At 44.2% G+C, this 15,705-nt stretch overlaps 1 protein-coding gene across 5 annotated transcripts in view; it reads right to left on the bottom strand.

Annotated features, from left to right (window-relative positions):
- The window catches only part of LOC146209431 (uncharacterized), a 95,495-nt gene that overhangs the window by 76,507 nt on the left and 3,283 nt on the right, over positions 1-15,705 (bottom strand). Inside the window, exon 1 of one of the 5 annotated variants that reach the window (XM_084600258.1) lies at positions 2,170-2,261. The exons of the other annotated variants lie outside the window; for them this stretch is intronic. The gene's annotated coding sequence lies outside the window, so the exon portion shown is untranslated. Of the gene's footprint in view, positions 1-2,169; positions 2,262-15,705 lie in introns of those variants that run through there. 5 annotated transcript variants of the gene reach the window in all.

Genomic DNA, 15,705 nt, shown 5'->3' with positions numbered 1-15,705 from the left:
GCGATCATCACTCGACACTCTTAACCACAGAACTGCCTTGCATTCGTTACAGAAAAAACTAACCGATTACAATTACTCTATCTGAAATGTAATTGATTGCAGTTGTTAGTTACAGCCCCAGAAAAGTAACTCAATAATCGCATAACAGTGACCAATCACTATTGCGCTATTTGTCTTGAAGCCTCATTGCCACGACAAAAACTAGCTAAATCTGCAATGAACAAGTTATGCTTTTTAAAACAAATCTTAAACATTGTTAATTTTCGACAGGATTTGTTTTACAATATTGTCGTCGCTGATTTTGCAACGTTTTCTCGTAAATACTCTAGACGCTGGAACCCTGACTCAGTGTAAGCGCTAGATGGCAGAGTGATATTACATAAACGAATACTTTGCGCACCCGCTCGTAATTGCACAATAATTCGATGCGAATTTCTGCGTATTCTTTGAAGCGCAGCGCTTCGGTGTCAGTGTTAGAAGGCACCGCAGGTAAGGCTGCTTAAAAGCTGAAAACAAAATTGTATGTAAGTGTTTTCTTTTGAAGATGCGGCTCCTGCACGGTGTCCAATCATAGCAAGGACGATTCAATTCTTCGGCCAAAAGATGGTGGAGCTCCTGACGTCGACCCCACTAGACACCCATTTTTACTTAAATGGAGGAATTGTTACAGATGCCAGCAGAAACTACGCCAAGAATTACGATCGGGGAGAGTGCAATCTATGCGCTCCTTCGTGCGAATGAACAATCTGACGCAACAACATTGTCGCGGATGCTTTGCCAGTGTAGGCCATACCTTTGTTTTTAGAAAGAAGTAAATGATTACCGGCAATATATTACAAGAAAATATTTGAATTTCTAGAAAAATTACAGTTTATAAAGTAATCATTTGATTAAAACCTGCATACCCATCTAATTAATTGCAACTATTCGGTTAAGCACAGCTCTGCCGCAGAACGCCCGTGGCGGGGCCGAGCATTTTTGAGTGGTAAAGGAACTGTTCTACGTAGAGTCATTAGCAACAGCATACGGACCACGAATGTGGTTCGGTATAACAAGGACTAAAGGAATGGGCTGCAGCGCATCTTGACGTCAAGTTCAGGTTATGAAAAGAAATTACCAATAACTTCGAAGAGGAAATTGCGCATAATATTAGTGTAAATGTGCTAAAGAGCCAAGACGTGGGAGCTGAAGTAAAGGATAGATCTTCAACTGACGGCCACGCATCAAGTCACGGAGAAAGGTGTAAAGTTAAGGTGAAGACGAGATCACAATGGGCCAGAGAATTAGCCTAGTTCACGATGTCCGAGCCGAAATGCAAGCAAGAATGTGACATTATAGATCGTCAAGTAATTCCAGTGCAAGGCATCTGCTAAGTACTGTGAGTAACGGGATACATCTGAGAACATCACCTTACCAGTGGACGGTAGTCAGTTAGGTGCGCAAAGGTGAGATTAGGAAGTTCTTGAGTTTAAGGTGGACGCATTTATCCTCTAGGACGCGAATTAGAGAAATGTATGGTGTGCCATTGTCTTGGAAGAAATGTAGTCACATTGATGGCATTGCAGATGTTACTTGCTTTATCGTTTTTGCTCGGGAAGCCCACCCGTAGTCTTTGTTAAAAGTGTAGAGCCCAGGGGGTCTGCTTCTGAGTCACTTCGTTCGGCTTGTAATGCATTTCCAATGCTCCAAATGTTTTGGTGGTAAGAAGATTTTTTTTGTCCTATCTTCTACAATGGGAAATACCTCCACTGGTGCTATTACGGCGCCACTACACGGCTCAGAAGCGGACCCCCCAGGCTCTATACTTTTGACAAAGGCTGCACATACATCACGTATTGCCATTAATTCACGGCAGTGTTGTACAATTAGCGGCGTTTAACACTTTAGATGATCTGCCCTCCAGGCGCACGAAACGCAGTGAGATTGAGTTTAATGCCACCTAGTTTTTGAGAAACTATTGTTAGAGTAGACTATGTGGTTACGTTTTTAGCATTAAGTGGCCTGAGGCTCAATTTCCAATGGCATCCTGTGCGAGCGAAGCGAGAGGATCTTAGTGACTTTCCGCGGCAGAAGACACGGTCTTCTTGGTCTGTGCCTCATGAGCATGTAATTCAAGGAGTCTAAGTGTAATGGTACACTAGTGCAGCTGGTGCTGGAAGAATACTATACCTCACGGTTGCGAAATGCTGCGGAGGTGACTCGATGCGTTGTCGGCTCTGGCCACCCATGTCAGGCTTCGCGGAGTCGCAATGTACGCATCTGATGAAAAATGGTGACGAGATCCCCGTTCAAATCGCAGTCGACTTGTACAGAAATATAATTCTTTCCCTAAATGGCCATCGTGGCATCCTACAACAAGATTTAAGAGCACGAAAAGCATGCACTATATTTGTTCGCAGTCATTACCTTTCATGTCGCATTCTGTGATTTCTTTAGGCAAAAATCCCCTAAAAAACTAGTAAGGAGAGCAGGAATGAATCACGTGTGTATATGGCATTATCATTTTCAGTCATTGTTATCAGGAGCAATTAGCGGTAATTTAATATGTTAGTCTCTTCTCTCGGTGTGCCATATTTAGGTCGCCTTTCAAGCATTTTTTGCTAAAAAGTTGGCTTTTTAAACGACCTAAAGTGAACCCATGCAGGTTAAACGGTAAACTATGCAACTGGGAGATACGCGCTATTCCTGCAGTCACACTTATTAAATCATCTGTCTCGTCACAGCATAATTGCAACGCAGCCTTTTGGCGCTATTTTTTAGGCCAGAGAAGGAGGTCTCGCAGGCAAAAATATTTAATATCTGGCTTTCTAGACAAGCACCGGCGCAGGAGGCAGTGTTTCGTCTACTATTTCATAAATTCATGCAAAGCCATCACATCAATGCTGTTGTCGGCGGTGCATGTATCCTGGTATTAAAACATAGGGCGCTTCTGGTGGAGTGCTAAAACATAACACCTGCTTGCGCTGTAGGCTTGCTGTATTTTACATTGACCTCGAGTTGATGATTCGCTTCCCTATAGCGGACAAATTGCAAGGAGAATGCAAACCGCTTCTAAGAATATGCAGCTTTAGTTTAGGAACAGGTTTTTCCCATATTTGCGGTCGTGACGTCACAGAAACCACCGACGTAAGCCCTAGCTTCGTTGCTGCAAGAAGCGGTAGGATTTGGCGATAGGTCGGAGTTTGCTCAGAATGTAAACTGTAGTGTCGCTGGACTTAAATTTGGGGGATACCTAAGCATGGGCCCAGCCTTCAAGGCTATGCGATGCGGTAGTTTAATGCCTTCAGTTTGCCTCCTCTCCCTCTGTATCTTCGTTCCCGTATTTACAGTTTCCTACTCGCCTTTTAATCTTTCAATTTGTGCCTCTTTCATCTACCGCATACCAGCCAGCAGAGGCGTAAGCTACCACCGTATGTGAAGTACTAGTCAACGCTAAATTGACACCTGCTGTAACCAAGACGTGCAAACGTTCCTGCGTGTCCAGGGGCGCTGTGTCTGGCGCGGGGTCAAAGGGTTGCGAACGGTTCGATTACCATTTCAATCATCCACCTCAAAAGGAAAACCTGAGTGGAAGGCGCCTGCCGGCTCGCAATGTCAGATGAGCGAGCTGGCATGTCCAGTCGGTGGCCAGCAATGTCTCCTGCTAACTATATCCTGTCACAGACGTGCTCCTGATCCTGCCGAAGACGCCAAGAACGCTGACACCGAGTCCATAATTTTTGGAGGCTGATTCATTAATATGCGTACAGTAAGCATGCTTCCATAGAAGAGGGTCCTTTCTGGGCTAGCATACCATGCTGCAGAAGCAAGCATTAGCAATTATATGCACACCTACATGGTTAGTACTTAAAACGAACCTGTGCCGGCATTAGGCGTCAGCAGTGTAGAAACGAAAGTGTACGATTCTCCCTCCCTTAAAGAAACGAAGTTGCTTTTCGCCGCTGGTGATGCACCCACCTACGGCTCGCTTGTCCTCAATTGTTGGCGGAAACGAAGTGAAAAACAAAAAAATGTTTCTTTTTCTCCGTTTCTCTCAGCGTTCCTCTCTCGTTCTATCATTTTACTCAGCGCGCCAGACATCTTAAAGGTCGTGCTATAGAATGTCTGCAGTACCCATTGTTCTATCACGTATAGTAGGCCGGTACCACTGACACTCATGTACGTCCAATTTCCAGAACCTGCCCAGCTGGAGCCTTGTCGTGATGTCGCCGTTGTGTCACCCTATTCTCTATCTTTCAGAGCTAAAAAATAAAAAAATGATCAGACGCTTGTTGTTCCCTTTTTTATTTTTAGACAGCAAGGTGGACGTTTTGAGCGTGAGAACGCGCGGGTCGAGCACGTACACAGTGGTGGGTGTCCGGCTTTTTTATATTTTAAACTTTCCTTCCTGTAAGCCACTCACTTACATTGTATGCGAGCTCCAGCCTGCAGGCAACGGCGTGTTCTATTTTTAGCGGCACTGGTGCCCTGAGGGTGAGCGCGAAGTCAGAGAGAAGGAAGGTGTCCGATGTTCTCTGAGGGTAAATGCTGAAAGGGGGGAAGCGGTACACACCACCGGTAAATAGCAAGCCCCAGAAGAGCTCGAACGAGCTCAACAATTAGTGGGAGCCTGTCGATTGAGAAGCCGCGTGCGAACAAGGTTTGGCACTCTAGCGACTATACACCGACTCACATCTGTTCTGCTCACGGCCCAATATCTTGCATCGAGGTCGGACGGCGTCTCCACAGATGAAAATAACGAGAACCCGAGCGCATTTGAAAGCATATACCGCCCAGTGTTCGCAAGGTATAGAACACAAGAAACGCGTCTCAAAGAGTTGCATGTCAAGAGCTGTCACAGTCTTAGTAAAACAAGTCGTTTGACGAGCTGGGGCATAGCGCCGAGGAGGTTCTCAGCTTTGCAGATAAGAACGGATATTTAGGCTGCGAGCAGCACAAGTTCTGTCACGTTTTGCTGGTCTTTCCCGTCTTTTAGTAATTCTTCTTCAATTGTCATATTCGATATACCGTGTAGATCTAAACATTTCTGACTTAAATGGGAAGGCAAGAAAAGAACCCGTTATTCTACTACAGTTATTCTGCTACGTTTGTCAGCTGCCTGTCCGTATTAGTATTAGGCGGAAAGTATTGGACTACCTCAAAATGTATTTTAATTTGTAGTCTGCCAAAGCTGCCGACAGATTCCTGGCTCATGAGAGCACAGTACGGGATAAAAACAAAATACATTGTTTGGTGCTCATATTCTGTTCATCACTTGCTGCAATCCCTCTGCGCCGGTGTCAGCAATTCTTCATTTTCTGCCCTTGCGTCTTCCCATGTTTCTCTAATGACTGTCCATCTGCGTTCACTTATAATTCATTCCGGGATACTTCAATCGCGATGAAGGACGGAGTTCAGATAGCTCGTGGTGCGTTCTTTATAACCGATCACGACCTGAAAAGCATCGTTAAGCACAAAAACAAAGCGGGGAATAGTTTCATATTATAAGTAATACGACAATAATCTAAATAGCGGCCACTTTCAGGCGTCCAGCGTTTAAATTACCGCAGGTGTTTCTTGGAAGAGCTCATAGTTTGCCGGTAGCAATACTTTGAATAACGCAACACTTGATTTGCCGTATATAAGGTCGCAGTGCATTCATTCGCGGAGTAAAGTACACGTAACACGCTGTTGGCTTGTAATGTTTTTTTGCGTGCTGCCTAACAGATGTCGCAAGCCATGATCTTGTGGAGAAAATATATTTAATAATTTCCTAGTGGGAAGGCATGATCATACTTATGATGTAGTATGGGACTCGATTTACGTGCTTTCTCACCTCTTCGTTGAATTGAGTGAGTCATGGGTGAATGAGGACACCTGATCTCGAATCAAGCGATGTAAGAAGGTATATTAAGGCAATGTTTAAACGTGCTTACGTGAAACGGAAACGTTTGGAAGTTCTGCTTTACAAATGCATCATAGCAGTAAGGAAGGGCTGGAGAGAGCGTATGGTAAAAAATAAGCACGATGGAAAAAGGTACAAGAAAATAAACTCAAACAGAAGTTTTTCAGTCTGTCCTGTTATTCTCCGCTCTGGCATGTAAAAAAGAAATTTATTTCCTTCATTTTCCCATTGATATCGCCACTTTTATCCAACATTTCGCCCCGTATATGCCATGATGGTTTCGCAGGGTAAATTTTCAGCCTCAAGATCTCGGCCTTTGCAGCCCTTTTAAAATGTTCGTAACCCAATAGTTATGTATCTTGCCCTATGAGTGATTGCGGATTCCCAACATTCCGTATATCTGGGAGGTGTCGAGAACCTTCGTCCTCTTTCTTCCTGTAGCTGGCGTTTAAGCGGACGGTACAGAAGCCTCGTCATACGGCTAAGAGACAAACACCCTGGGCGCATTAGTTTTTTCCGCCACAGTCTGCACATACTTCGGCTCCTCTTTTGGCTATTTCCTTACATACCCTCTAGAATTTAGCAGAGCTCTACTGTTTTTGCTCGCGTTGTGTCTGTTATAAATGGTGGGAGCGTAATGAGTCTTGCTTAGGGTTAACTGCACTTTCAGAGTTAGGCCACGAAGGAAAAGTAAAGGAGTTCGTGCAAATAATTCACCGTATTGTTGCCTAGGTGTTAGACATAAACGTAAAAAATGCCGGACTCTGTCTCCGCCCCCTTTCTCTTACACATCACTAAGTAGAGAACCTTCAACAATACTATTACAAAGAAGTAATGCAAATACACAGCTGTGCCAGAAAAATCAAAACAGGAAGACATCGCAGGGAGCTTTACTTATAAACCGAGAGAACTAGCCCCCCCCCCCCCCCCCCCTTCCGGGTGGTGCAGTGGTTGCGGGGCTTAATTACTCTGCCCAAGGATGCGGGATCGAATCCCGGCCTCGGCGGCCGTTTTCCCCTTCAGGCGAAAAGCATGGCGTCCGTGTTCTGTGCGATGTCAGGGCACGTTAAAGAACCCCAGGCGGTGAAAATTTCCGGAGTCCTCCACTACGGCGTCTCTCCATAGCCTGAGTTGCTTTGGGACGTTAAACGCCATAAACCAAACCAACCACTAGACGTACACAAATATGAAACTTGTCAGTCATACATAAATACAGGAAAAATACACGACAGCCTTATAAAGCATTCATAATGAGCCTATATGCTGGGCGCACCACTTTTAACCTTGAACAAAAGAAAGATATAAATACAGCGCTCAAAATGGCGTGCACAGATGGTAGGCCGCTATTCTATATTGCTTGAAACGGCTAACATCGAAATTATTTCTGCCTTGATATATCTTGCAAAATATTTTATGGCGAGCTTTCCGTTGAGTTTTGTTCATCTTTGCTAAGATGTTGCACCCGGGTGGTATATTGTTCCAGAGGCAATAAATTACAGATGGAATAAATAAAATGTCCCCTTTCGTAGCCTACGATGGTATTATTTTTACAGGAAAGGAAATGTTGCGTGACTGACGTCGCAGGCTGGCCGCCCACTGCAATTCACCCCGTTGCTGCGCAAAGAAAAATGTCTTGAGCTTGTCCCGAAGCCTTTCTGGGAGAGAAAATAGCCACAAATAGCAAATATGCAACTCCGAGGGGTTGCTGTGGCACCGCACGAGCTCGAACACGGAGGCAGCGCTGACCATCGGCATAAGAAAAAACGCGGATGCGTTTCGCAAGCAATATCGCAATGATTAATTAGGTAGAAGTTACTTTGCGTATACGGTCGCCGCTCCTAGTTTCACTCAGCTCCTCCCGTTGTACATTGCCAGAGGTCCTTCACGTGCCGACCTCCCTACAGTAAAGCTATGTAGCGGTTGTCTTAAAGTTTGGTTTATAGTTTCGAAAACAATGATGTCTATTTTTCTAACGAAAGCTACAATAGTCTAGTCAGCGGTGCATTTCGTGTAAGCGTCGCTAGTCAGTACTGCGCATGCGACGTAACCATGGCAACTAGTTGCTCCGAACCACATAAGAAGGGAAGAAAGAATAGGGAGGATAAGAAGAAGCCGGTCAAATAGAGCAAGAAGATTCGTAGGACGCTAAGAAGAAGATAGAAGAAGGGAAGAAAAAGAAGACGACAAGAGAGAGAAGAGGGAAGAGAAAAAGAAGCCGGTTAAATGGAGCTAGAAGATTCGGAAGACGTCAAGAAGATGCGCCGAATCTCCAATCACATGTCAGTGCATCAGCCACAAGAACGTTCGAGTCGGACTTGCGAACAATCAGTTCGATAGCTTTCGCTACGCATATCCAGGTTTAACCAAGTTGAGCTGCCATCAATGTTTCCATATCGCTAAACAATTGCAGTGGGTGGGGTTCGATATCCGGACCTTGAGCTGAAAATTTGAATGCGGGCGAATACAAAAAATAAAAATGTGATATGAAAAGCACATATTTTCTGCAACATCCTGGCCGATGTCTATAATTAAGCACACGCCCGTGATTCAATGTGTTCCGCGATCTGCCTTGTTTGTCACTGGTAAGGCTGAGAAGGAACGAGTGAAAACTAATTGGTGTATCCTCCTCCAATATTCCCGCTCTTCCTGTTGCCTCGACATTGCACCGGTAATCTCCGCTCAGCAAAAACACCTGGACATGCGGAAGTGACGATCGCTGCGTGGTTGGCCGCTATTTTCTTCGTGAGATGATCGTAGCAAGATGATCGAGGCAAGTAATTGGATGGGAGGACTAGGTGTGTTTCTCCCCTTTCCTCTCCTTCTCCCGTATTACCGCCTCTTCGTGATCCGGCATGTGACGACGGAATTTCGACACGCGCCGGCGACGTGCGTACGCACCTTCGCATACTAGCGAGCAAGCACCCGGCGCCTCCTCCGCGATCTGCGTACCACATGGTACGGAGCACAGGGAGGGTCAATCACGTCAGCGGAGTGGGCGCAGCGGGAGGCCGCGCCCGGATCCGTTAGGACCACCACGGAGAGCTGCAGCGCGCTTTGTTTTCGCTTTTGCCTTCTTTATCGCGGCTGCGCACAGCGGAGCTTTTATCCGGTCGTGCGCCGCCTTCACTGCGTCACGGTATGGTGCCGTTGTTTATGATCGAATGAGTACTTCTCCTCACGTACACCGGACGTGCTGGATCTTGGACAGGCGTTCCTTTCACAACACGCCGCCGCCAAGCGTTGTTAAGGGTGGTAGGATGCAGGACCAGAATGCTGCCCTCTTGGGCTGCGTTGCTGCAAGTGTTCTGAAGAAACCTTACGCCATAGCCTTTCGTTGACGTCTGATCAGTGCGTCAGTAGTTAAGAAGTATATCTTCCGGTTCAAAATGTCAAGGGCTATGAGTCCCTATTTTTTAAAGAGGCCCTCATAGAGATCGGGTTCCGGTTACTAAGTACACAAATTACAGTCTAGTGCCAGGCTCCTTCTTGCGAGAGGTTCGGGATTAGACAAATTTATGAAGTGAGTTCATAACATTATCGTATTATGTTCTTCTGATGACGTTTTGTAAAAGGTGAAAAATGAATTAATTTTATTTCCGCTGGGGCACTGGTACTTAGATTTTACGAAGCTGCATTTGGTTGCCTTCATGCGGCAACATATGCTCTCGTGCAGCAAGCACCGCGACACAGTAGGTAACGCTGGATGTTAGGAAGAACTCGAAGACTGCCCTGACCATTTATTGCTACTTTCAATGCCCCCATATCTGCTACATTGCGTAAAATAGGGGGGGGGGGGGGGGATTTGTAGACCAAATCTCAGTATTTCATGCCGAAAAGAAAACTGCATTTTAATCTCCAGTTGCGTACCCAAGAAGACGAAAGTGCCCTATAGGTACCGAGGCCTGTTAGCAAGAATGAAATCAGGATGAGCAGGCAAACCATTAGGAACACCTCTAGTCCAAAAAAAGATAAAAATGCAATTTTGAAAAACAAAACCTGTGTCTGCCAGTAATAACCCTTCGTTTTTCTCCCCCTCTTTTTTTTTTCTTGGTATACTGCTGCCTTTGACCTCTGTGATGCTGGTCGGCAAGCTATGTCACTCGCCAGACGTACCAACAACAGAGAGGCAATGAAGGCCGCAAATCACGGCGTTTTGCACTGAAACGAGCGAATGCAAGATTCCTTTCAAAGGTGGAATTTGAAATAACTAACCATCGAGCCCTGTTCAGTGCTTTTCGTCAGCGACGATAGAAGATGTACCATAACAGCCCTTCACATGAAATTGAGATGACAGTACAGCTGCCTTCCCTCTATCACTGCTAAGAGCCAAACAGCGGTGTATACGCGGTGCGAATGTACTAACCTAAACGGTAGGAAAGCTTTAAACGGTTTGAATCCGTCATACACCATAAAGCAGGGGTGCGATAAAGAAATGCAGCTGGGCCAACCATAAGACAACATCATATAGTGTGTCTAATTTGGCATGCAAAAATATTAAATAAAGGTTTTTAACGTTATCGGTGGTGCAACCGTAACTATATTGTTTTATATTTATTAATCCGCTCCGGAAGCTCTGGAGTTGCTCCATTGCGTATAGACGGATCTAAAAGTAGGACTTATAGCCACATGCACTTAGAAAACATTAAAAAGAAATTGGCGATTAAAAACATCAACACATTCAGTATGAAAGGCTTTTAGGCCTCGTTGCCGGCATCCTGCGGCCGCAATCGATGGGAGCACGGTGGTCGCCCAGTCTGAACTAAACGCGCACGTAGGCGTGGTTGCAGCCATTTCTGGATGGAGGATTTCTATTTCTCTCTAGTTAAGCTACCAGAATATTACCTGCGCATTCTAAAGAAAAAAAAAAAAAGCTTATAAAGACATTGCTTACGCTCGACTGGGAGCCTGTCGTAGATAAAGAGGGTACCAGTGATAAATAAGAATTTTCCTATGAAGTATCAGTTATCTAGATTGCTGACAGTAAATCTTAACTTTATTCGGATGTTCTACACCATTATTAACGCTATTCTAAAGAAAGCTTTCTTCTATCTAGAAATTGAATTTAGGTACTACAAGCAGGCTTAGGTGAAACCGAAGTAAAAATAATAGAAATTTTAAATTAGTTTAAAGGAAGGGAAATGTGCTCTGTCACAAAGTTTTCGAGGACATCTGCACCGCGCTGTTGAGGGAAAATGCTCAACGTTAATGGTGGACACCTGAGCGGTGCCGTAAGGGAAGGGGGAACGGTAGAACTGAAAGAATAAAAAAAGTGGTGCCGTAGTGCAGGGCTGCGGAATAATTTCGACCACCCGAGGGTCTTTATCTGCACTGACATCGGACAGCGATCGCACACCTTTGCGTTTTGCCTGAATCGAAACGCGGCCGCCATGGTCAGGCTAGAACTCGTGTACTCTGATTCAGTATCCGAGCGTTTTAACGGCTGAAAGCACGAGTATAATGCCTAGATTCTTTTCCAGTGCGATTGTTATTTGAGAGATTGAAAAAAAAAAGACGGCTACAACAGGTACGCTTTCTTTATTAACTTAAGTCATTCGAAGTTGGTAATGAAACCGAATCAGGGGTTTTACCGCAGCCTGAGGGTTGAATTGTGCAAGGAAAAACTCGCACAGTTTTTCCTATCTACAACAATTGCTGACGCTTAAAAAAGTTACCAAATGATGCGTTGTGCAGGGCTTCCCTCCATTTAGCCGATATAAGCTGCATCGCATGAAATTGCATTGCAGAATGGTCCGGCATAATGACGCACTGTTCTACTTGAGGAATGTAGTAATGACGCCTTTTGCTTTTTTTTCGTTGCCTCAAGTGGGACGCACTAAGGAAATGCGATCCAAGACTCACTTGTGATGCATTCTCTATAGTCCTGAAATATTTACAATGCTGAGATGAAAGAAAAATGATGAATTATAGTGTTAAAGCGTTGGCAATAAATGTTCCTCATTGCGCAGCTGCCATGTATTCAAATTGGTATTGGTTCTCGATTTAAACTGCGCCCTCCCTTCTGCAAAAGGAATTTATATGCGAAGGTGAAAAGCAGCGAAACGAGGACGTGTTAACAAGGAAGGAGTACACAAGGACGACGCTGGAACACACTACTGAATTTTACTACGTTAAAATGGTCAAACAGAGCAGGGCGCACATGTGCGTCAGCACCAATGCCAAAAGGAGAAAAAAACAACAAAACTCAATGATAGCGCAGGAGCTGCTATCTTCGATGTAGTAAAATTCAGTTGTGTGTCCCAGCGTCGTCCTTGTGTACACCTTCCTTGTTAACGCGTCCTCTTTTCGCTGCTTTTCTCCTTCAACTATGCACCAGCTGGCGCAACAAGCTACGCTTCTTGAATTTATGTGCTTTAGGTTTTATGACGGCTTTCTATTCTGTGAATGCTATAACTGGAGTTATGTTCGTTTCGTTTAGGTGCGGCCACCTACCTTTGTAGCAACCCAATTTGTGGTTAAACATTAGCCACAGTAAGTAATCTCAATTGAACACCACCCAATTATATTTCTCAGTGAATATTTATTCATTGGCTCTTTCCTTTCACGTTCACTTTCGTCTCACAGGAAAAGAAGCATTTATTTTCCCCAATGTTGCATTTAAAGGTATTCCTGCCGCTCGCGAAAACATTTACGATGTCGTTATCGAAAAGTAAGGGCTCCTGCCAAACTGCAGCCAATGGCAGTCAAGCGCAGTCTGTGAAAATTTACTTGCTCAATTAGCTGCTCACAAACACACCTGTATTCCGCTTCTTGATTTTTTTTAGCATTTTCTAGCATATGCAAGCTCTGTTTTAGGCGAAAGTTTGCCCACTTTCGGATTTGAACACTGGGCCCTTTGATATAGGTACACTTTTGTCTCTCTTTAGGCTTCTCTTTCACACAAGAAGGAGATATATGTTTAATGCACATTCGTCTTCCAGAATCTCCCTTGAAGAAGGTCAGCATATCAACAACCCGAAAGTTGGCCTTCAGCTAGCACAACACCGTCGATGACCGTCGATGAAATAGAAGAATGCCGATAATCTCATAAAGCCTCCAGGTCTAGCACTAAAGCATTGCGCAAGAATTTGGGCCTTCCGCTAGGTCCATTTCCAAATCCCCAATATGCTGCTCCCAGGAAGGCGCGGGAAAAATATTCGTTCCTTCTAGACGCAGAAAGTATGCATCCTGAGTGCCACAAAGAAAGAAGGACGCTATAGTGTCAAAGTTATACATCAGCGGCATCATTCACATCACCAAGTTGTTTACACAGACGACGCAGAACACTATCACAAGGGAACCATTATTGCAGCAGTCACATACGAATTCGAGGCAGTTAAAAAGAGTTGCTTCATAAGAGGCACTATCCTACGCGATGCCTTAAAGGTGGATGTAGCCGATGCTATTGCTATAGCAGAACTCTGTGCACAATTGTCAGCGACAGTACTGCAGTCGTCAACTTTGCTACGGGTCATGTCCTTCCAAGTGGACATCGCATTCTAGAACACGCAAGCTGAGTTATAAAATCTTGCTTATCGGCTGCAAACGGTACGTTTATGACTAATCCTCGGAAACTGCTATGGAAATCATATAGCAGCTGCCTAGCAATAGCATCCCACAACATCACTCCAGGCCCGCGCCTAGACGTACGCCTCAGCCTATACTGTTTGTTTTTCAATACTTTTCACTAACATCCGCAATTTTAGTTCCAAGCGAGAAGAAATCTCCAGTCTTGTTCGCTCATCCAACGGCAACATCCTCGTATTAACTGAAACATGGCTAACTAGTGAATTTAACGACAGTGAGGTTCTGACAGACGTACCGGACTTTAGGCTTTTTCGTAAGGATCGTCAATGGTCCCGTGGCGGAGGAGTGCTCATTCCCTTTCTGATTATTTACCATTTTCAATAATTTCCGTTCATATTGATCTTGAAATAATGTGGCTTTCCTGCCGTTGTGTTCCTCAGTCGGTTCTCGTTGGTGTTTGTTACAGGCCCCCGCATAACAACCCGAACTTCTCAGAGAAGCTTAATAACTTGCTGTGTGAACTTACTGCCAAATATAGAGTCACATATACTTCTCTTTGGCGATTTTAATTTTCTGGACATTGACTGGACTACTAACACTATTACAGCATCAGGTATATTGGAAGCGAAGAATTTTACAGAAGTCTGTCTGAACCTTAGCCTTACACAAGTTATTTCGACCCCAACCAAAATAACACAAACGAGCGCAAACATCTTAGACCTGTTACTTGTCAGCCATCCCGAAAGTGTTAAATCAGTTGCGATCCTTCCCGGATTAAGTGATCCCGATGTACTTCATTCCGATATAGCCCTAACTTCGCTCCGAACCCAAAGCTTAAAAAAATTCATCCGTTTGTACGACAAGGGCAACTATACAGAGATTAGTCGTGAACTGGATGCTTTCTTTCCATCTTTCCAAACTAATTTTCATAAGCAGTCTATTGAAGGAAATTGGACTATTTTCAAGAATAAAATTAAGGAACTATCTAATCAGTTTATTCATAAGTTCACCTTCCGAGAGAATTCGCAGAAACTATGGTTCACTAAAACGCTAAAACGCTTGAAAAATCGGAAGAAACGTCTTTTTCGTGCAGCCAAAGCACAAACTAACCAAACAGACTGGAATAAATACTATGCTGCCGAAAAGGCGTATAAGTCAACCGCTCGGAAAACCAAGCATTCTTTTTTTTTAACAAGGACTTGCCCAGAATACTTAATACCAACCCCCGACAATTCTGGGACATCATCAACCCTAAACACAAAAACGATGTTACTATCACAAATGAAGCGGGAGAAGCTCTTAGTCATGCAGATTGTGCTCACATCTTTAATATTGCATTTCAGTCAGTGTTCACTAACGAATCCGATGTGCTATTTCCTGTGCTTATACAACGTGTTTGATAATATTATGTCACCTGTTCAATTTAACACCTCTGGAATTCTATCGCTGATTGATAAAATGAAACTTTCATCCTCGGCCGGCTCTGACAATATCAACGCTAAATCCCTAAGAGTACTAAACTAATCGCTGCCACATATTTATGCTTGCTATTCCAGCAATCACTTTCTACAGGGCAACTTCCTCTTAACTGGAACGTTGGGAAGGTCATTCCAGTCTTCAAATCCGGTGACACCAATTCTCCATTAAATTATCGGCCCATTTCTTTAACAAGTGTGCCTTGTAAGATCATGGAACACGTCATATTCTCCCATATCATTGCCTTCCTGGATACTAATAATTTTTTTCATTCTGCGCAGCACGGGTTCCGGAAAGGCTTTTCTTGTGATACTCAACTAGCGCTGTTTATACACGACTTGCATGCCAACCTAGATCTTAATCTACAAACTGACGCTATCTTTCTTGATTTTAAAACAGCTTTCGATAAAGTTCCTCACAAACGCCTGTTACAGAAGTTATCTCACATTATTCTCGATCCAAATGTGGTTATATGGATTATCGAATTTTTAATTAACCGCACTCAATCTGTTTTCGTAAATTATTTTAATTCCAGCTCCCTTCCTGTAACATCTGGCGTCCCTCAAGGTTTCGTACTAGGTCCCCTTCTGTTTTCAATAAACATAAATGATTTACCCTTTAAAGCGTCCTGTAAAATCCGCATGTTTGCTGATGATGGTGTTCTTTACGAAACAGTTAATAACACCTCTGATCAATTATACCTCCAAAACGACCTTAACAAGATTCAGGATTGGTGCGAAACTTGGCAAATGGACCTAAACCTTCACAAATGCAATGTACTGTCTTTTCATCGCCGCCGCAACCCACTTGTATCCCTTTAC

Source organism: Amblyomma maculatum, chromosome 1, assembly GCF_055883805.1.
Source record: "Amblyomma maculatum isolate TAMU_Amacu chromosome 1, ASM5588380v1, whole genome shotgun sequence".
Classification (NCBI taxonomy): Eukaryota; Metazoa; Arthropoda; class Arachnida; order Ixodida; family Ixodidae; genus Amblyomma; species Amblyomma maculatum.
The sequence above is the reverse complement of the archived record's forward strand: the minus strand, read 5'-3'. Positions and strand labels throughout refer to the sequence as shown.